This window comes from Malaclemys terrapin, chromosome 3 (genome assembly GCF_027887155.1).
Source record: "Malaclemys terrapin pileata isolate rMalTer1 chromosome 3, rMalTer1.hap1, whole genome shotgun sequence".
Classification (NCBI taxonomy): Eukaryota; Metazoa; Chordata; order Testudines; family Emydidae; genus Malaclemys; species Malaclemys terrapin.
Window position 1 is genome coordinate 107,013,498 of NC_071507.1, and position 20,548 is coordinate 107,034,045.

Here is a 20,548-nt window from a genome sequence, read left to right on the forward strand (position 1 = left end):
ATAAAATCCTTTCAGAATTTTCCTGGCCTACGGTTACAGGGCTCTTTTTATTAAACAAAGTTTAAAGTTTAGTTAGGAACCCCTTTTGTTATAAGCACTTGTGAACTTGCTCTGCTCTTGTGGGAGGAGAGGGGCAGTACTAATCATTCTCTAAATCTATGTTAGTGTTATTCTGAAAGTTAATTATGTGAGGTTGACCAGAGCTTAGGATAAGCACTCTTTATGTTTATAAATCTAAATAAACAAAAATAAATAATACTCTTCCCTTCTCCACCACCAGAAGCAGGTATTCCCATCAGCTCTCTAAGGCCCCAGTCTTGCAATTGAGTCCATGTGGGCTGACCCCTGAAGTCTCTGGGGCTCTTGATGGTGTAGGGTCCATCCTCCTGGGTGCATCAGGCCTCCTAATTGAGAGTGATTGGAAACATTATTCAAGACTATTTTGACATATTATGGCTGGAGTTTTTCAATGAATTTCATCCAAAATAGAATCTAATCCTCCCTCCCTTGTGCCTTTTCTCAGCTGAACAAGGAAGTACCTCCATGACTTAAGTTCATGGCCTTCTAACATTCATGTTTAAACAGAACAAAAGATTTGGAAGTTCATGGAAGTTGTTTATGCATTTTGAAGAGCCAAAGAAGAGGCTGAAGCCCCACAAAAATGTGTTATCCAATCAGATCAGAATGTGTTTCAATAATGCCTATAATGCAAGGTCCAGCCTTGTCCAGTACTCTTAAAGTTCTGTTCTTCTAGAAGCAATGCCACCTCCTTGGCTGAGAGAGATTGTGCTTCCCTAGAATAGATCTGCAAAGCCTCTGAGTGATGTTGCACACAAATTACCACTAGACATTGCCAATGACAGACACACCTCAGCAAATCCAGTTCTTGACAGAATAGCTACATCTCTTGTTCTTGGAAAAATAATTGTACTCTTTTCTGAAGGAAATGATACTAAGATCCATCCAGAGAGAACAGACATTTTTGTTACCTATAAATGGTATTTCTCTGATGGACAAGATAAGACCCTAACACACTCCACCTTTTGTTTTTAATCTGTTATGACGCTATCTTTAGATATTCAGTTCTCTTGTCATGCTAAAATGTCTCTATTCAGAAGTAGCCACTGTTACTAAACATTTTAATTTGCACTTTTCCAGTTAGATTATTCACTCACTCGGTTTGAGTGGGGAAGGGGCACACTTTTCTCTCTAATCTGGTGTTTTCAATTGTTTTCTAACTGTACCTGAGAATTGAGCTACAGCAAACTAAGGCCACTTCACTCCTGAATAATGTGCTGTAACTTATATGCATTGACTTCACACCTTTAGCTAATTTGCCATAAGTCTCCTGAGTGTCTTCAAAAAAAAAAAACGAGGAGTACTTGTGGCACCTCAAATGCCACAAAGAGACTAACAAATTTATTTGGGCATAAACTTTCGTGGACTAAAACCCACTTCATTGGCTGCATGCAGTGGAAAATACAATAGGAAGATATATATACACAGAGAATATGAAAAAATGGGTGTTGCCATACCAACTCTAACAAGACTAATCCAATTAAGGTGGGCTATTATCAGCAGGAGAAAAGAAAACTTTTGTAGTGATAATCAGAATGGCCCATTTCAAACAGTTAACAAGAAGGTATGACTAACAGTAGGGGAAAAGTTAGCATGGGGAAATAGTTTTTACTTTGTGTAATGACCCATCCATTCCCAGTCTTTATTCAAGGCTAATTTAATGGTGTCCAGTTTGCAAATTAATTCCAATTCTGCAGTTTTTCGTTGGAGTCTGTTTTTGAAGTTTTTTTGTTGGAGAATTGCAACTTTTAGGTCTGTTATTGAGTGTCCAGGGAGGCTGAAGTGTTCTCTGACTGGTTTTTGAATGTTATAATTCTTGACGTCTGATTTGTGTCCATTTATTCTTCTGCATAGAGACTGTCTGGTTTGGCCAATGTACATGGCAGAGGGGCATTGCTGGCACACGATGGCATATATCACATTGGTAGATGTGCAGGTGAACGAGCCTCTGATAGTGTGGCTGATGTGATTAGGTCCTATGATGGTGTCCCTTGAATAGATATGTGGACAGAGTTGACAACAGGCTTTGTTGCAAGGATAGGTTCCTGGGTTAGTGTTTTTGTTGTGTGGTGTGTGGTTGCTGGTGAGTATTTGCTCCAGGTTGGGGGGCTGTCTGTAAGCGAGGACTGGCCTGTCTCCCAAGATCTGGGAGAGTGAGGGATTGTGGGTTGTAGATCCTTGATGATGCGCTGGAGAGGTCTTAGTTGGGGGCTGAAGATGACGGCTAGTGGTGTTCTGTTACTTTCTTTTTTGGGTCTGAAACCCTGAAACCTGAGTGTCTTCATGTAGACATGGCCTTAATATATTCCATTACCTAATTCTTTGTGCTTGCATCCTACAATGCTAGTTGAGTCACAACAGGAAACTGCATCTGGCTTTAGTTAGGGAGGGTACCGTGAAAAGGTGCCACTTACAGATGGTGTGAAACTGATAAGCATTCACTGTTAAGTGTTGAGACCATGAAGTCTACGCAGCCTGATCCTCACCATCTTTAAGTCCCTCATTTTATGAGGAGAGATGAAAGAAAAGAAAAGCTACTGCAGGGCTTGGATGGCAGTAGCAAGAGCAGATAGGAACAGGCCAGCTTCTCCTTCCTTCCCCATTGCTTGCTTCCTGGGCCCTTGCAGCCTCTTACTGAACAGGGCTGAACTATTTTGTGGAGATTTTTCTGCAGATCTACAACCAGATGAGAAATGACTTGGAGCTGTGACCCCCCAGGCTGACAGAAGCTACTGTAACCCATTTCATTCCAGTCAGGAGTGTCTTGCTTCCCTGCCTCTTGAATTGTAAATGCTATGGCATTCATAGCTGGAGAATCTAAGTGCTAACTTAGGGTTGGCACTAAGCAAAACCTCATCATAAAAATATCTTTTACAGGGAAGAAAAAAGTTGAGTTCCACATCTCCACTGTGTTTGAAGCCCTGTGCTTTACTAGATATACAAAACTGAACTGATAGTTCTTCTTCGAGTGCTTGCTCATATCCATTCCATTAGGTGTGCGCGCGCCGCGTGCACGATCGTCGGAAGATTTTTACCCTAGCAACACCGGCGGGTCGGCTGTGGAGCCCCCTAGAGTGGCGCCTTCATGGCGCTGAATATATACCCCAGCCGACCCGGCGCCCCCTCAGTTCCTTCTTACCGCCCCTGACGGTCGTTGGAACTGTGGAGCGCGGCATAGCTGTCCTCCACTCTCCCTAGCTTACTTAGTCATTCAAAGTTATAGTTATAGTTGTAGTTCTAGTGTTTATAGTTAAATAGTTTTAAAGTTGTTATAGTTGTTATTGTAGTTCAGGGGGTTAAGGGGGTCGTCTCCCCCTTTCTCCCCCGGCCGCGGGCCCGGGCTCATGCCCAACGCTCCCGGCTTCAAGCAGTGCGCCTCCTGCGCTAAGCCTATGCCAACGAGCGACCCGCACGACTCCTGTTTGAAGTGCCTGGGAGAGTCCCACCAAACAGACAAATGCAAGATCTGTAAGGCCTTCAAACCAAGAACCAAGAAGGAGCGGGACTTTCGGCTCAGGCAACTCCTAATGGAGGCGGCACTTAGCCCGGACACTCCTTCCACGGGCCAGACTCCGACGCCTAGCACTTCGGTGCGCAGTGCCCCGGCGGCACCGGCTATGACGACCACGCGAGTGGCGTCAGACAAGCCTCCCCGGCACCGGACCTCGTCGGCACCGCAAACACAGCAAGTGCCGCGGCGCCGTTCATTATCCCCAGGGCATAAAAAAGCCCATAAGACGGGGACGTCCGTGCCGAAGACGCCGGCTCCCCCAGTGCCGGGGGTAGAGCCGCGTCCGCCGGTGGAGCAACGGAAACAGGCGCCTCCAGCACCATCGACTCCGGCGCCGAGGCCGTCGAGTCCGGTACAAATAGCGTCTCCACCGAGGCCGGCGGTGATACAGTGTCTCCCGTCGACTCCAGAGACCTTCGCGGCGGCGAGAGACTTGATAGCTCTCACGGAGCCGGCACCGCCTCAACCACCGGCACCGACTGTACCGTTGACTCGCCCGGTACAGTCAAGAGGGAAACCTGCCTTGATGCGCCCTCCATCACAAGGGCTGGAACCTCGGCGCCGATCCAGGTCCCGAAGCAGGTCCCCACGCCGCTCGCAGTCCCGGCACCGAATATCGTCTCGGCACCGGTCGTACTCGCGGTCAAGATCTTCTTCGCGGCACCGCTCTAAGTCTCGGCACCGATATGATCGTCGGCACCGGTCAACGTCGAGACGTAGTTCTCGGCACCGCCACGCTCGACGCCGAGGGGCTGATCCCGGCACCGGGCATACTCTAGGTCCTCGTCGAGGTCCAGATCTGACTCCCGGCACCGACGAGGTCATCGGCACCGGTCGCGGTCCCGGCACCGATCGCCGGCACCGCACAGAGATAGATCATCTCCGGACCGGCACCGTGCGGCACCGCAGACCACGGGGATCGTTTCATCTTTCGCGGCACCGCCATGGCCGTCAAGATCGGCGTCTCGCTCCTCGGAGGACCTGTCGAGATCGGCATACCCCCCTCAGGGGCAGGCCGAGGAACGAGACTTGGGCCATTGGCAGGAGAGGGCAGAGGACCACTCTCATGGACCATCTCACTGGTCGTTTTGGACCCCGTGGGCGTATCACCAGGAGCAAGGGGCTTCATTACCATCGACCTCTCGCTCGGGTCACTCGGTCAGAAGGGCCCCAGAATCCACCATCTCTCGGCCTCCGCCTGGAGGCGTGGAGGCTTCTGTGTCCACACCACCCGACACCGTGGACCCAAGTGCAGGTGACGCTCCGACCCAAGACCAGGGGGACCGGGACCCCCCCTTGGATCCACTACCACCGGAGGCGTCCTCCTCCTCCTCTCCGGATGAGGCAGTGGCGGGCACTTCATGCACGGGTCCCCCTCCGATAGATCTTCGGGCTCACCAGGATCTCCTGCGCAGGATGGCCCGTAATATGGACCTGCAGACGGAGGAGATAGTGGAGGTGCACGACCCGATCGTGAATATCCTTGGATCGGATGCCCCATCGAGGGTGGCGTTACCCTTGATCCGCACGATCCAAACGAACGCGGATACGATATGGCAGACTCCTGCCTCCATTCCACCCACAGCGAGAGGGGTGGAAAGGAAATACTTTGTCCCATCTAAGGACTATGGGTACTTGTACACACACCCCCAACCGTGTTCACTGGTGGTGGAATCAGTGAATGCACGAGAGCGCCACGGCCAGCAGGCTGCAGCGCCAAAATCAAAAGAGGCTAAGCGGCTTGATCTGTTTGGCCGTAAGGTTTACTCAGCCGGAGGGCTACAACTTAGAGCGGCGAATCAACAGGCGCTACTGAGCCGCTACAATTTCAACTCCTGGAACTCTATGGGGAAGTTTAAGGAGTTGATTCCCCAAGAGTCCAGGGAAGAGTTTGGAGCCATGGTTGAGGAGGGTAAGAAGGTGGCTCGGACCTCCTTACAGGCCTCCCTGGACATAGTGGACTCGGCCGCAAGGACCCTGGCCGCAGGTATCGCTATGCGCAGGACCTCCTGGCTCCAAGTTTCGGGTTTGCCCCCTGAATTACAGCAGACCCTACAGGATTTGCCCTTTGAAGGACAGGGGCTGTTCTCGGAGAAGACGGACTCTCGATTGCAGAGCCTCAAAGACTCCAGGACAATCATGCGCTCCTTGGGGATGCATGTTGCGGGTCCCCAGCGCAGACCATTTAGGCCGCAGCCTCAACGTTTTTACCCCCCTCCACCTCGTCAGAGACAGGACCCTGCCAGAAGGCGAGGGCGAGGTGGTAGGAGAAGATGGGCTGGCCCTCAACCCGGTCAGAACCAAGGGCCACCAAGACCACCTTCAGGTCCTAGACAGAACTTTTGAAGGTGCGGTCGAGGACGGCGCCCCAGTCATCCCCCAGGATCCAGCTCCCTCCTTTCGGGATCGCCTCTCCCACTTCCACCGTGCTTGGTCCCTTATAACTTCGGACCGTTGGGTCCTCCGCACGGTGGAGAGGGGATACGCTATCCAGTTTTCTTCTATCCCCCCCTCCCACCCCCTTTCCCCGTCCCTCTTCAGGGACCCTTCTCACGAGCAACTTCTTATACAGGAGGTGTCTACGCTCCTGGCCATGGGGGCCATAGAGGAGGTTCCGATAGACTTAAGGGGCAGGGGATTTTATTCCCGTTACTTCCTGATCCCCAAGTCCAAAGGAGGTCTGCGGCCCATCTTGGACTTGCGCGGACTCAACAAATTCGTAGTAAAGTTGAAGTTCCGCATGGTCTCTTTGGGGGCCATTATCCCTTCCCTCGATCCTGGAGACTGGTTCGCCGCCCTCGACATGAAGGACGCATACTTTCACATCTCAATTTACCCACCTCACAGACGCTTCCTGCGATTCGTGGTAAACACGGTGCACTACCAATTTACAGTCCTTCCCTTCGGCCTATCCTCGGCCCCAAGGGTGTTCACGAAATGTATGGCTGTCGTGGCAGCGTACCTTCGTCGGCAAGGGATACAGGTGTTCCCGTACCTAGACGACTGGCTGGTGCGCGGTCGCACCAAGGAGCAAGTTCAAGCTCACGTCCACAGAATAGTGCACACATTCAACAAGTTGGGCATCCTACTCAACAAGGACAAATCCACTCTAGAACCTACCCAGAGAATAGAATTCATCGGCGCAGTTCTAGACTCCAGACGTGCACAAGCCATCCTGCCAGACAACCGATTTGGCACCATCACGAACCTCATTCAAGGGCTCAAGGCCTTCCCAACTACCACGGTGAGGTCGTGCCTTACCCTGCTGGGTCACATGGCTTCCTGCACGTACGTAACCAGGCATGCCAGACTTCGACTTCGCCCGCTTCAAACCTGGGTGTCATCAATATACCGTCCACATCGGGACAGCCTGAACATGGTGGTCACGGTCCCGAACTCGGTCCTGGCCTCCCTCACCTGGTGGCTAGATCACACTGTAGTCTGCGAGGGGATGCCATTTCACGCCCCACAACCCTCCCTGCACCTGGTCACAGACGCGTCATCTCTGGGGTGGGGCGCCCATCTCAACGAACACCATACCCAGGGCCTGTGGACTGCATCCCAGTTAGCCCTACACATCAATGTTCGGGAACTGATGGCGGTACGCCTGGCGTGCCAGGCATTCCTCAATCTCCTACGTGGCCGCTGTGTGTTAGTTCTCATCGACAACACCACGGCCATGTTCTACATCAACAAGCAAGGAGGAGCACGTTCGTCAATTCTATGCCAAGAGGCCATTCGCCTGTGGGACTTCTGCATCGCCCACTCAATCCATCTCACGGCATCGTTCCTCCCTGGAGTCCAGAACACTCTAGCGGACCGACTCAGCAGGTCCTTCCAAACGCACGAGTGGTCTATCCGTCCGGACATTATACATTCCATCTTCCAGAGGTGGGGGTTTCCCCAGATAGACCTGTTTGCATCTCGAGACAACAGGAAGTGCCACGTGTTCTGCTCCCTACAAGGTCGAGCTCCGGGCTCCCTCTCGGACGCCTTTCTGCTTCCCTGGAAAGACCACCTGTTTTATGCCTTCCCTCCGTTTCCTCTGGTCCACAAGGTACTGCTCAAACTGCGCAGAGACCAGGCACAGGTAATTCTGATCGCTCCTGCGTGGCCAAGACAACATTGGTACACCACACTGTTGGAGCTCTCGGTTCAGACACCGATCCCGCTTCCGTTGGATCCGGATCTCATCTCTCAGGACCACGGCCGGTTGCGTCACCCCGACCTCCAATCACTCCACCTCACGGCGTGGCTGCTCCATGGTTCACCCAGGCAGAGCAGCAATGCTCGCACTCTGTACAACAGATTCTACTGAGCAGTAGGAAGCCCTCAACACGGACCACGTACCTGGCCAAATGGAAGCGGTTCTCCTGTTGGTGCGAACAACGAGCCACATCCCCGTTGCAGGCACCCATTCCCCTCATTTTGGAATATCTCCTCTCCCTAAAACAACAGGGGTTGGCGATATCTTCAATTAGAGTTCACCTGGCCGCTATATCGGCCTTTCACCCAGGGGAACTCGCGTCCTCGGTATTCTCTAACCCGATGGTCGTTAGATTCCTCAAGGGCTTAGACCGGACGTACCCACAACAGCGTCATCCCGTCCCGACGTGGGACCTCAATCTGGTTCTCTCCAAACTCACAGGTCCTCCATTCGAACCACTAGCCACCTGTTCACTTTTGTACCTATCCTGGAAGACAGCCTTCCTCGTAGCCATCACCTCAGCAAGGCGCGTTTCTGAACTCAGGGCGCTTACATCCGAGCCCCCTTATACAGTTTTCCATAAGGATAAAGTGCAGCTTCGTCCACATCCTGCCTTTCTCCCTAAGGTGGTTTCTCCATTTCATATCAACCAGGACATCTTTCTCCCGGTCTTTTATCCCAAACCACATGCCACTCGCCAGGACCAACGTTTGCATTCCCTGGACGTACGAAGGGCCCTGGCCTTCTATATTGACCGCACAAAGCACTTTAGAAAGACGACGCAACTCTTCGTTGCAGTGGCCGACCGAATGAAAGGCTCACCGGTCTCCTCACAACGCCTATCCTCCTGGATTACGTCTTGCATCCGGACTTGCTATGACCTGGCAGGTGTCTCAGCACCGCACCTCACCGCTCACTCCACGAGGGCCCAAGCCTCCTCGACTGCTTTCCTGGCACAAGTTCCGATCCAGGACATTTGTAGAGCGGCGGTTTGGTCATCAGTCCACACGTTTACAGCTCACTATGCACTAGTGCAACAGTCCAGGGACGATGCTGCATTCGGATCAGCGGTTTTGCACACAGCAATGTCTCACTCCGACCCCACCACCTAAGTTGGGCTTGGGAGTCACCTAATGGAATGGATATGAGCAAGCACTCGAAGAAAAGACGGTTACTCACCGTTGTAACTGTTGTTCTTCGAGATGTGTTGCTCATATCCATTCCAAACCCGCCCCCCGTCCCCACTGTCGGAGTAGCCGGCAAGAAGGAACTGAGGGGGCGCCGGGTCGGCTGGGGTATATATTCAGCGCCATGAAGGCGCCACTCTAGGGGGCTCCACAGCCGACCCGCCGGTGTTGCTAGGGTAAAAATCTTCCGACGATCGTGCACGCGGCGCGCGCACACCTAATGGAATGGATATGAGCAACACATCTCGAAGAACAACAGTTACAACGGTGAGTAACCGTCTTTTTCAGAAATATATATGCCAGGGTAAGTCTAATTTAAAAACATCAGCTGTCTATACAAATAATTTTGGGCCATACTACATCCCAATAAAGAGACCAGAGGGACAAGAAAACTCCACAGGATTCACCTTACCGAGTTCCCTGCCAATTGTCCATTCAATGGGGAAGTGTTTAAAGGGGCCCAGAATGGAGAGAAATAAGGCAGAATTAGCAGGAAGTGGTGGCATGGACTCCTCCCAACCTTGTCTCCAAAACTCATGACATTTTCCACAGGAGCCATCTACTTGCTTCTAGGCAGAAAGAATATATTGCCATGGAGAGAAAAACTTCTTCCCCTTCCAAGCAGGCATGGAAGGATCTGCACTCAGAGGACCCACACACACACTTAGATCTCTGGGAGATGATCTAGGTCACAATCTGCAACTCATAAAACTTAAATTGTAGTTTAGGGGAGGAAGGGATGGTCTTATAATTGAGTATAGGTTTGTGAGCCAGGAGACCTAGGTCCTCTATTTAAGTCTGTGCTATGGGCTTTCTGTGTGACCTTGGGAAAGTATCTTACTTCTGTTGCCCCACCTGCATTACTGGGACAATAATACCTACCATAGAGGTGTTATGAGACTAATTAGATTGGAAAGCATTTTTGATCCTGGAATGGAAGGTGTTATAGAAATGCAAAGTATTTTTTATTATTATTCCATCATACTAGACTGGGGGTGATCTCTCCTAGTGAACAAATGGCCACATCATTAAATTAAAAAGTAAATAAAAGGAAAAATATCCCTTTACAGTTGGCACTAATTGGCAGTCCTATTGGCAATCTCTGTCAATAGGCAAAGGATTAAATGGGCACAGAGGCACTGGTTGAGGGAGGGCAGAATGAGGGAACTTGCTGTCTGTATCATATGGTATGTGTTCTGTGGATAGAAAAACTTCAAACACCTGTGTTAGCAATCTGACATCAAGAAAATCCCAGCCCCAGCAATTGCAAATTAGTCATTTGATTGTTGGAATCTGGATTGCCTTGATCACTAATACTACGTATGGTAGAACGTTGGACACAATGAGTCTCAATTGACTTCAAGTTATGAAGGAAAATTGCCTTTAATGGCCTATGATGAATGAAGGTAGTCTTTCTTATAGTCAGGACTGGTAGCACCACCTATTATTAAGGTTGCCTAAAACTTCCCAATGAACTTAATAGGCAGCAGATTTAAAACAAAAATAAACAAGTACTTCATCACACAATGCACAGTCAACCTGTGGAATTCATTGCCAGGAGATGTTGTGAAGGCCAAAAGTATAACTGATTTCAAAAAAGAGTTAGATAAATTAAGCAGATTAGGTACATCAATGGCTATTAGCCAAGATGGTCAGGAACACAATCCCATGCACTGGATGCCCCTGAACCTCTGACTGCCAGAAACTGGGACTAGAAAACAAGGGATGGATTACTAATAATTGCCCTTTCTCTTTATAAACCCACTGAAGCATCTAGCACTGGCAACTGTCGGAAGCCAGGATACTGGGCTAGATGACAATTGGTCTGACCCAGTATAGCCATTATTATGTTCCCATTATAAAACCTTGTTTTCAGTTGTTTATGACTTTGCCAAACGTTAGCTATTTGGGTTGAAATTTTCCATGCTCGATGTCTGCTTCAGGCTGATATATATATATATATATATATATATATATATATATATATATATATATTTACTTCAACCAAAACAGTTCAGTTATTTCTGACAACAAGGAGAATGAGACTAAGGAAAAATATATTATTTTGCCCATGTTAAAAATTGCTTAGTAGAGACTTGCTAGAGCTTAACAGCTAAAACCTCAGATGATTCCATCTTCACGGAGTATGCTTGAGCCTCTCACATATTGTAGTGCTGACCAGACTGTGCATGCGCTATCCCCACAGAGCAACAAAGAATACACTCCAGCCCAGGGCTATGGAGGCTTAGAAGGACTTTCCCTGTAATGGCCACTCCCAGTTGTTCTGACCTAGGGTGGGGTTGAGCACTGGAGCTGAAAAGCATCCTGTGCTCTCAGTGACCCCCTGCTGGCACCCAGGCAGTGAGAAAAAGAAAGCTGTCTGATTCAAATATAGAGGGGACAAAAGCCAAACTGGGGGAGGGAGGAAATAGTTTGGGACAAGAAGTCTGATAAGACTGGGACAGAATCATAGGATTAGAAGGGACCACAAGGGTATCTAATACAACCCCCTGCAAAAATACAGGATTTGTTGTGTCTGAACCATCCAAGACAGATGGCTCCAGCCTCCTTTTGAAAACCTCCAATGAAGCAGCTTCCACAACCTCCCGAGGCAGTCTGTTCCATTGCCCTACTGTTCTTACAGTTAGGAAGTTTTTCCTGAGATTTAATCTGAATCTGCTATGCTGTAGTTTGAGCCCCTTGTCCTGCCCTCTGTGGCAAGAGAGAACAACTTTTTTCCATCTTTTTAGTGCAGTCTTTCCAGTATTTGGAAACCGCTATCATAACTAGCCTCTGTTTGTCAGAGGATGGGGATGGACAGCAGGAGAGAGATCACTTGATCATTACTTGTTAGGTTCACTCCCTCTGGGGCACCTGGCATTGGCTACTGTCGGTAGACAGGATATTGGGCTGGATGGACCTTTGGTCTGACCCAGTATGGCCTTTCTTATGTCCTTCCTCAATTTCCTCTTTTCCAAACGAAACATACCCTTCAGCCTTTGCTCATATAGCTTGTATTCCATCTTGATCATCTTTGTCGTTCACGTCTGGATCCTTTCCAGTTTCTCCGCATCCTTTCTATACACTGCTGACCAAAACTGGACACGTTGATTCATCTGATGTCTAACCAGCACTGAGTAGAGTGGTATTATCACTTCCCGTGACTTGCATGCTAGACCTCTGTTAATGCACCATAAAATTGCATTTGCTTTTTTTGCAACAGCATCACATTGCTGACTCATGTTGAGGTTGTGATCCACCACAATTCCCAGATCGTTCTCAGCAATGCTGCTGCCAAGCCAGTTAGCCCGCATTCTGTATTTGTGCATTTGGTTTTTCTCCCCTAAGTCTAGCACCCTACATTTGTGTTTGTTAGATTTCATTTTGCTGTCTATAGCCCAGTTCTCCAACTTATCAAGATCCCTCTGAATTTTAGCTCTCTCCTCGAAAGTGTTGACAACTCTTCTAGCTTTGTGTCATCTGCAAATTTGATCAGTAGGGATCTGGCCTGCATTCCATGTTCCTAGATGATTGGGGGAGAGAAACAGTGATTTAGATTTGGCGGTCAGGCAGTGGACTGGGAGCTGGAGGGTCGACTGGGACTGGCTGGGCAAAGAGACTGTGAGCCAAGGGGGGAGCAGCTGGGACTGGAAGCTGTGTTGGGGGAGACTGGGAGCTAGTGAAGGAAATGGGGGTGGGACCAAGAGCTATTTGGCGGGGATAGGAGGAACGCTCATGCCAGATGAGGAGATCAGAGTTGGATCTGGAGAGAGGTGAAGACTGGGAAGGCCTGGAGAAGAAGACTTGGACTAGGAACCAGTTGTGGAACTGAGGTGGTGGCAGGGGAAGGAGAATCTGATAAGGAGCTGTAGTATGGGGGCAGAACTGTCGCAGACTGGGCAAAGAGACTGAGACATGGAGTCAGGGCAGGGGAAAGTCTGAGATTAGATGAGGAGCCCAGGGAGAAAGACTGGGCGTGGAAGCCAATAGGGGGAGAGGAGCCACAGATTGGATGAGGAGCCAAGAGGGGGGAAATGGGGCTGCTGGGCAAGGAGACTTGCACTGGGGTGGGAGGAGAGACCTGAGGAGTGGAGAGTGGGACAAGGTGCCAGGTATGGAGAAGAGAGAGAGACTGGGACAAGGACAGGTTGGAGGGGACAGGACAGAAGAAATCAAGCTTTGGGACAGGACAGAAGAAATCAAGCTTTGGGGAAACAGGCAGAAGAATCTGTGCCCCCTAGAGGATGTTGCCCCTACAGAGCCTGGAATGGAACCTAAGATCCCTGAGTCTGTCTTCCTCTGCTCTCAGCAACTATCTGTGAAACCCATTGGCAAAATGTGTGTCTTATCCCGCTCTAGTGCTGGTCTCCATAAAAGATGACACCGTAGTGCTGCTATCAGTTACACCCTTAGCTGAAGTGGCAGAAGCCTTTGCTCTGTATCTAAATGTTCCAAACCTGCTGATGAACTACAGGAGTGTTATTATGGTACCATATGATGGAATTTGTTTTTCAGTTTGTGTACATACTCGTATTGGTAGCCCATGCCATATTCCATGCCGCCACATCTTCACTGCTATTTTTTACCTGCGCACACCAGCACGGAACCTGATTAATTTCTCATGAACAACAGGGAGACTGATTAGATTACTCAGCTTTGAAAGCATTTTGTGGAGACAGTAATGAAGTCTTTAATTACATGAGGTTAGTTAGACCTCAGTTGTATTCAAGGTATTGGAACAAATTTTGAAAGAGAAAATAGTTAAGAACATACAGGTATGTGAGATAAAATACAAAATGGTTTTACAAAAGGTAGATCATGCCAGACCAGCCTGATCTCTTTCTTTGAGAAGATGGATTGATATATTTTTATTTTTTTTAGACAAAAGAAATGCAGTAGATCTAATCTACCTGAATTTCAGTAAGGCATTTGATATAGTTCCACATGGAAAATTATTAGTTAAATTAGAGAAGATGGGGATTAATATATGAATCAAGAGGTGGGTAAGGAACTGATTAAAGAGAGACTACAAGTCATACTGAAAGGTGAACTGTCAGACTAGAGGGAGGTTATTAGAAGAGCTCCTCACGGATCAATCTTAGGACCAATCTTATTTAACATTTTCATTAATAATGTTGGCACAAAAAGTGGGAGTGTACTAATAAAATTTGCAGATGAGACAAAGCTGGAGGTATTGCCAATGTGGAGGAGGAGCGGAATATCCCAAGCAGATTTGAATGACCTCAAAAACTGGAGTAATAGAAATAGGATGAAATTTAATAGTACAAAAGTGAAAGGTCATGCAATTAGGGACTAACAAGAATTTTTCTTATAAGATGGGGCGAATCATTTGGAAGCAACAGAGGAGGAGAAAGACCTGGGTGTATTGGTTGATCACAGGATGACTATGAGCCACCAATGTGATGCAGCCATGAAAAAGACTAATGCAATCGTAGGATGCATCAGGTGAGGTCTTGCCAGTTAAGATAGGAAAGTGTTATTACCATTGTACAAGACACTGGTGAGACCTTTGTTATAATTACATTGCTCAGGGCTGTGAAAAATCCACACCCTTGAGCGACATAATTATGCTGACGTTAATCCCCTGTGCAGACAGCGCTAAGTCGGTGGGAGAGCTTCTCCAGCTGAAATAGCTACCGCCTCCTGTGAAGGTGGAGTTATTAAGCTGACAAGGGAGCTCTCTCCCGTCGGCTTAGACTGTCTTCACCAGATGTACTACAGCACCGCAGCTGCACTGATGTAAATTTGTAGTGTAAACCTGCCCTCAGAAAGGCCAGTTCAAACTGAAACATGTGCAGAGAAGGGCTACTAGGACGGTCAGAGGAATGGAAAACCTACCTTAGGGGACTTAAGGAGGTTGACTTGCTTAGCTTTACAAAATGAAGGCTGAGGAGAGATATGATTGCTTTCAATAAATACATCAGAGGGATAAATACCAGGGAAGGAGAGGAGTTATTTAAGTTAAGCACCAATATTGGCTCAATAACAAATGGATATAAACTGACCATCAACAAAGTTAGGCCTGAAATTAGATGGAGGTTTCTAACCATCAGAGAAGGGAAGTTCTGGACCAGCCTTCCATGAGGAGCAGTGAGGGCAAAAAACCTAACTGGTTTCAAGACTGAGCTTGATAAATTTATGGAAGGGATCATATGGAAGGGATCACCACAATGGCTGGTGGCTGATCTGCTACTGCTTGTAACAAATATCCCCAACAGCTAAATATGGGACAGTAGATGGCGATAACTCTGAGTAACAACAGACAATTCTTTCCCAAGTGTCTGGCTAGTAGGTCTTGCCTACATGCCCAAGGTCCATCAGGTGATCACCATATTTGGGGTTGGGAAGGAATTTTTCCCTCTGGTCAGATTGGCAGTGGCCCTGGTTTTTTTGTTTTTGTTTTGTGTTGGTTTTTTTTCTCCTTCTGCAGCATGGGACATGGGTCACTTTCAGGTTTAAACTAGAGTAAATGGTGGATTCTTTGTAACTTGAAGTCTTTAAATCATGATTTGAGGACCTCAGTAACTCAGCCAGAGGTTATGGATCTATTACAGGAGTGAATGGGTGAGGTTCTGTGTCCTGCACTGTGCGGGAGGTCAGACTAATCATAGGTAATCACAAAAGTCCCTTCTGGCCTTACAGTTTATTATTCTATACTATTTTTTCCACATGACTCCAGCCATATTTACTGCACAGGATGGATGTGCCCTGGAGATGGATGTTGTCTGTGGGCCCTGTATTCATTTATTTCAGAAGTTGGAAGATGTATAACAAATGGGGCAGAGTATTGCAGGAAGAAGAAAGATGGTCTCATGCTTAAGGCAGTTGAATACTGCCCTGGGAGAACTGGATTCTATCCCTGCCTCTGCCAGAGTCCCTTTGTGATGCTAAGCAAGACACTTAAACCAAACTTTCCAACGGGTGGTCACTCAATGTATGTTCCTCCTTTTCTGGGTGCCTGACTTGAGGCTCGAGGGTCTGATTTGCAGAAATGCTGAGCACTCACAACTGCAACTGAAGTCAATGGGGGCTGTGCTTGAATATATAAAGTGCCATGTAACAGTAAGGTCTCTGAAAAATTAGGTCATAGACATTTCAAATTGGGCACCCAAAATTAGTGGATACTTTTGATACTTTAATCTCCCTGTGCCCCAGCGCCCATCTGTAAAATGGGGACACCACCATCTCACCTCAAGGGGTTTGGTGAAGATGAATAAATTAGTGTTTATGAAGCACTTGGATCCTATAGTGATGACAACCATAGAAAAGCCAATGAGGAAATTAATCGTTCTGACTTCATAGCAGGCTTTGAATAATATGCAGTAAATAAGGCCCAAGGCCACATACTGAACAATGAGGATAAAACAAAACGTGGAATAGTTGCTTATTAAGTGAGCACTGCCCAGCCTGTGCACTGAATGAGGCAGGAGTGCTGTTGGAAAAAATAGTACGTGAGCATGTAATGAAAAACTACCCGAATGTATTTGCACAAGGGGGTGGAATTAAGGCTTCATTCTAGCATTTCCTAACCCTTGAGAACTTGACTTTACAACTTTAATACCGTTCACTATTCTTTTTGGAAGAAAACTTAAAAGTATCTTATTGGAATTGTCTGTGATAAGGAATAGGCTTTAATTGATTATTGATGCTTTCCCCCTTGTTTCTATAAGGAGAATAAAAAACAGCTTATTCCTTAGACAAGTTTTCATTATGTGCTTCCTCTGCATGGCCAATAACTTCCTTTCTAAAATAGGAACTGCTCTAGTGTTACACTCCATTTAGAATTTCTGTGATTCTGTAAACACTAAACAAATTCAGGATCACTCCACTGGCAAGTGGGAGTATCTGAGTGCATTTGCATATCCCGTTATAATCTTTACTATCACAGGATTTATCTGTTTTCTTTGTATCATCAGCTAGTCCTCACCAGCACAGAACCCTTTTAATTCCCCAGGAACAACAGGAAGACCACTTGCTTGCAGATTACTCCGCTTTTAAGTTTAACAAAAATGTGATTTTTAAAAATATGAAGAATACTGTATCAGACAGAAGTATGATAGAACGTCAGTGATCAACACTCGGGGGAAAGGCCCACTGTAGATCGGTGAAGTTTTATACTAGAGAGTTTTGAGTTTGGGGAAGAGACATCAGCATTGAGGGCTAATTAGAATTAATATATATTTATAATGTATTTCAGGGAGCGACCAGGGGTGATGGGGGTCTTGCCCCATGTCTCATGGAGAACTAGACGTTACCCACACCAGTCGTGACTCTGGCAGAATCTCAATTGGCTGTTTCATTCTGAAAAACTCAACATTCAGTTTTTGGACTAGGTTCGCATTTTGCTGCAGTGCAGTTTAGTCAGGTTCTCCTGTCTTGTAAAGCGAGATGTTTGATTGCAGTATTAACAGAGTTAGGAGAAAGATTCCAGTATTAAAGATTGTTGTCTTCTTTTCCTTTTTTGAAAATATGGAAGATGAAAAGCCTTAACTACTTTCATGTGAGAAACTCCAAGAGAATGACCTGGCCCAGTTCTGACAATAAGAAAAGGGAGTGTAAAAAGGAAAAAATAAACATCAGGAAGGTGTGAACATTGAAAAATGTAGTAATCACTCATGGTTGCACTCCATTGTATATCGTTATCAGACAGTGACAGTATGTTTCCTTCTTTTGTGTACAGTCCCAAATTTTATATTATGTTAATGTAGATTTATGTGTGAATTTAACACAGAGAGGTTTTTTTTTCTGTCATAAGCAGTGCTCTTACACATTCATACACTGGCTGGGTATGGTATTTTCTAATGCTGTGATCCTGTCTCCACTGGCCAAGGAAACTGTTAGAACCTCTTCACAGGTCATGTGTGATGATGGCTCATGTCTGAACGTGGCTCTTGTTAGCAGCGTGCATACATTAATTCCTTGGCCATTAGGGGCTTGATACTGCTCCCATTTAAGTCGATAGTAAAAGTCCCATTGACATGGAAGGAGCAGAATCAAGCCGTAGAAGTAGGAGCTTACACGTCTGTTTGTTTACTTTGTTTACTTTGCTTTAATTAATGTTATAGGAAGCATGATCTAGTAGTTTGATTAAAGTCCAGGACTGGGACCCAGGAGATCTGCCACAGACTTACCATGAGGCCAGTCATTTAACATCCATGCCTCAGTTTCCCCAGCTTCGGAATATGGATGATAATACTTGAACTGGGGAGTTGTGAGGCTTAATTAATTAATGCTTGTGTAGGACTTTAAGATCATTGATGGAAAGCTTTATTATCCCTGCTGATAAAACTTGTGGATGACACAAAGACTGGCAGAGTGGTAAATAATGGTGAGGACAGCACAGTCATAGAGTTATCTGGATCACTTGGTAAACTGGACCCAGTCAAACAAAATGTATTTTAATGCAGCCAAATGCAGTTATACATCTAGGAACAAGGAATGCAGGCCAGATCTATAGAGTGGGGAACTGTATCTTGGAAAACAGTGACCCTGAACAGGATCTAGGAGTCATAAAAGACAAACAACTCGACATGAGTTTCCAGTGTGATGCTGTGGCAAAAAGGGCTAGTGTGATCCTTGAATGTATAAGCAAGAGAGTAGGAGTAGGGAGGTGATTTTAACCCTGTATATGGCACTAATGAGGCTGATACTAGACTATTGTATCCAGCTCTTAAATCCACATTTTAAAAGGATTTTGAAAAATTGGCAAGGGTGCAGAAAAAGACACAAAGATGATTCAAGGGTGGAGAAAATGCCCCACAGTGAGAGACTTAAAGGAGCTCAATCTGCTTAGCTTATCAGAAAGAAGATTGAGAAGTTACTTGGCTACATTGAATAAGTACCTATAGGGGGAGAAAATATTAACTACAAAAGGACTCTTCAATCTAGTAGAGAAAGGCATAACAAGAGCCAATGGTGAGCAGAAGCCAGACAAATTCAAATGAGAAATAAGGTACAGATTTTTAGTACTGAGAGTGATTAACCATTGGAACAAATTACCAAGGGAAGGTGGATTCTCCATTTCTTAATGTCTTCAAATCAAGACTGAATCCCTTTTCTAGAGGATATGCTTTAGCCAAACATTAGTAATTGGGCTCACTACAGGGTGACATTAAAGGACCTGTGATTTACAATAGGTCAGACTTGGTGATATAATGTTCTCCTCTTGCCTTAAATGCTATGAAATTATTGAAGAGTAAAGCGTTGTTATTATTATTATTTCATTTTATAATAGTGAAGCTAGCCTAAGTTGTACTTTATAATAAGATCATATTGCCTTGAAGGCAATATTTGTTTTCTCTTATTTGTTTAAATTAGAGATGGCATGGCCATGATATACCTATTAGCTCATACAAACGTTAATCACCAAGTGGCAGACTATCAGAAGTTGTCGTTTCTTTCTTGACATCTCTCCCAGAAGGTGCTTGCTGACTTTGAGAGTGCTGTTTCCAATAGTTACATCACTGTGTCAGCCACTCAGGAGGATCTGAAGGGCATTTTCCCTCTCAATACTATTGGTGGTTCTAGAGAGAGGATTTCAAAGAGAGTAATTTCAGAGAAAATGGCACCTGGCTATTTCCTGGAGAGATGAGGGTTGAGAGTGAAATGTGTGATTTACGGGCAGATAAGAGTTGCTGGGTAGGTCCATCTCTAGTGTAAATCACGGGGTGTGGTGAGGTGAATTTAAGAACTAGAGTTGTTTGAAATGCCCCAATAAAACCCAATGGAATGGGTTTTACTTGGTTTCATTTTGAACTCAAAACGTAACTTAGTTTTGTTAAAAAATAAGCTTGGTCCAGGTTTTATTGGATGAGTTCACTTTAAGGCCACGCTTCTCAAAATCTACCTGGAAAAACTTCTTAGCTTTAGAAAATATCATGTTTTCAACTTAACCCCTCGCCCTCCTTCAGGCTCTAGTGTTTGACCATCTCCATGGAGAGCACTATCCAATTTTCAGAGATTCGCCTGTTGTCTTTCTGCACACCCATCTCATCCCAGAAAGATTTTTCTAGGGTGCAGAGCCCTGTCAACCTGCAGCAGAGAGACAAGAAAGCTTCCTGTTGCCACCATTGTGGTGTTACGCGTGGAATAAGAGATGCCCCAATCTCCTTTGCATGGTTTTTTTAGCTAACCATGTAAGGCACTGTGGAGCTTCTTAGGCCTAAATGTGTCTAACTGCAAACAGAGGTGCAATTGCAGCTGCGGTGAACATACCCACACTAGCTTCACTGTGTACAACCCCGCCTGGAACCCTGGGTATGTACTCACGTTGCTAGCCTGTGCCAGGGTTCATGCCAGTGCATAGTCGCTGCTAGATTCAAGCTAGTGAGGGTATTCCTACTCAAGCTGCAGTCACACCTCTGATTGTCATGTGGAATTACCCCAAGTGTACATCTATACTGCAGCTGAAAGTAATTCAGAGCTCAGTGGATGTACATGTGCTAGCTCTGTTTGAGCTAGCATGCTAAAAATAGCAGTGTGGCTGCAGTGGCTCGAACTAGCTGCTCAAGTACCATCTGAAATCCTCGGTACATACTCAGGGGC

At 46.6% G+C, this 20,548-nt stretch overlaps 1 protein-coding gene across 3 annotated transcripts in view; it reads left to right on the forward strand.

Annotated features, from left to right (window-relative positions):
* Positions 1 to 20,548, forward strand: part of AHI1 (Abelson helper integration site 1) — a 185,800-nt gene that overhangs the window by 155,203 nt on the left and 10,049 nt on the right. The window lies entirely within an intron of this gene.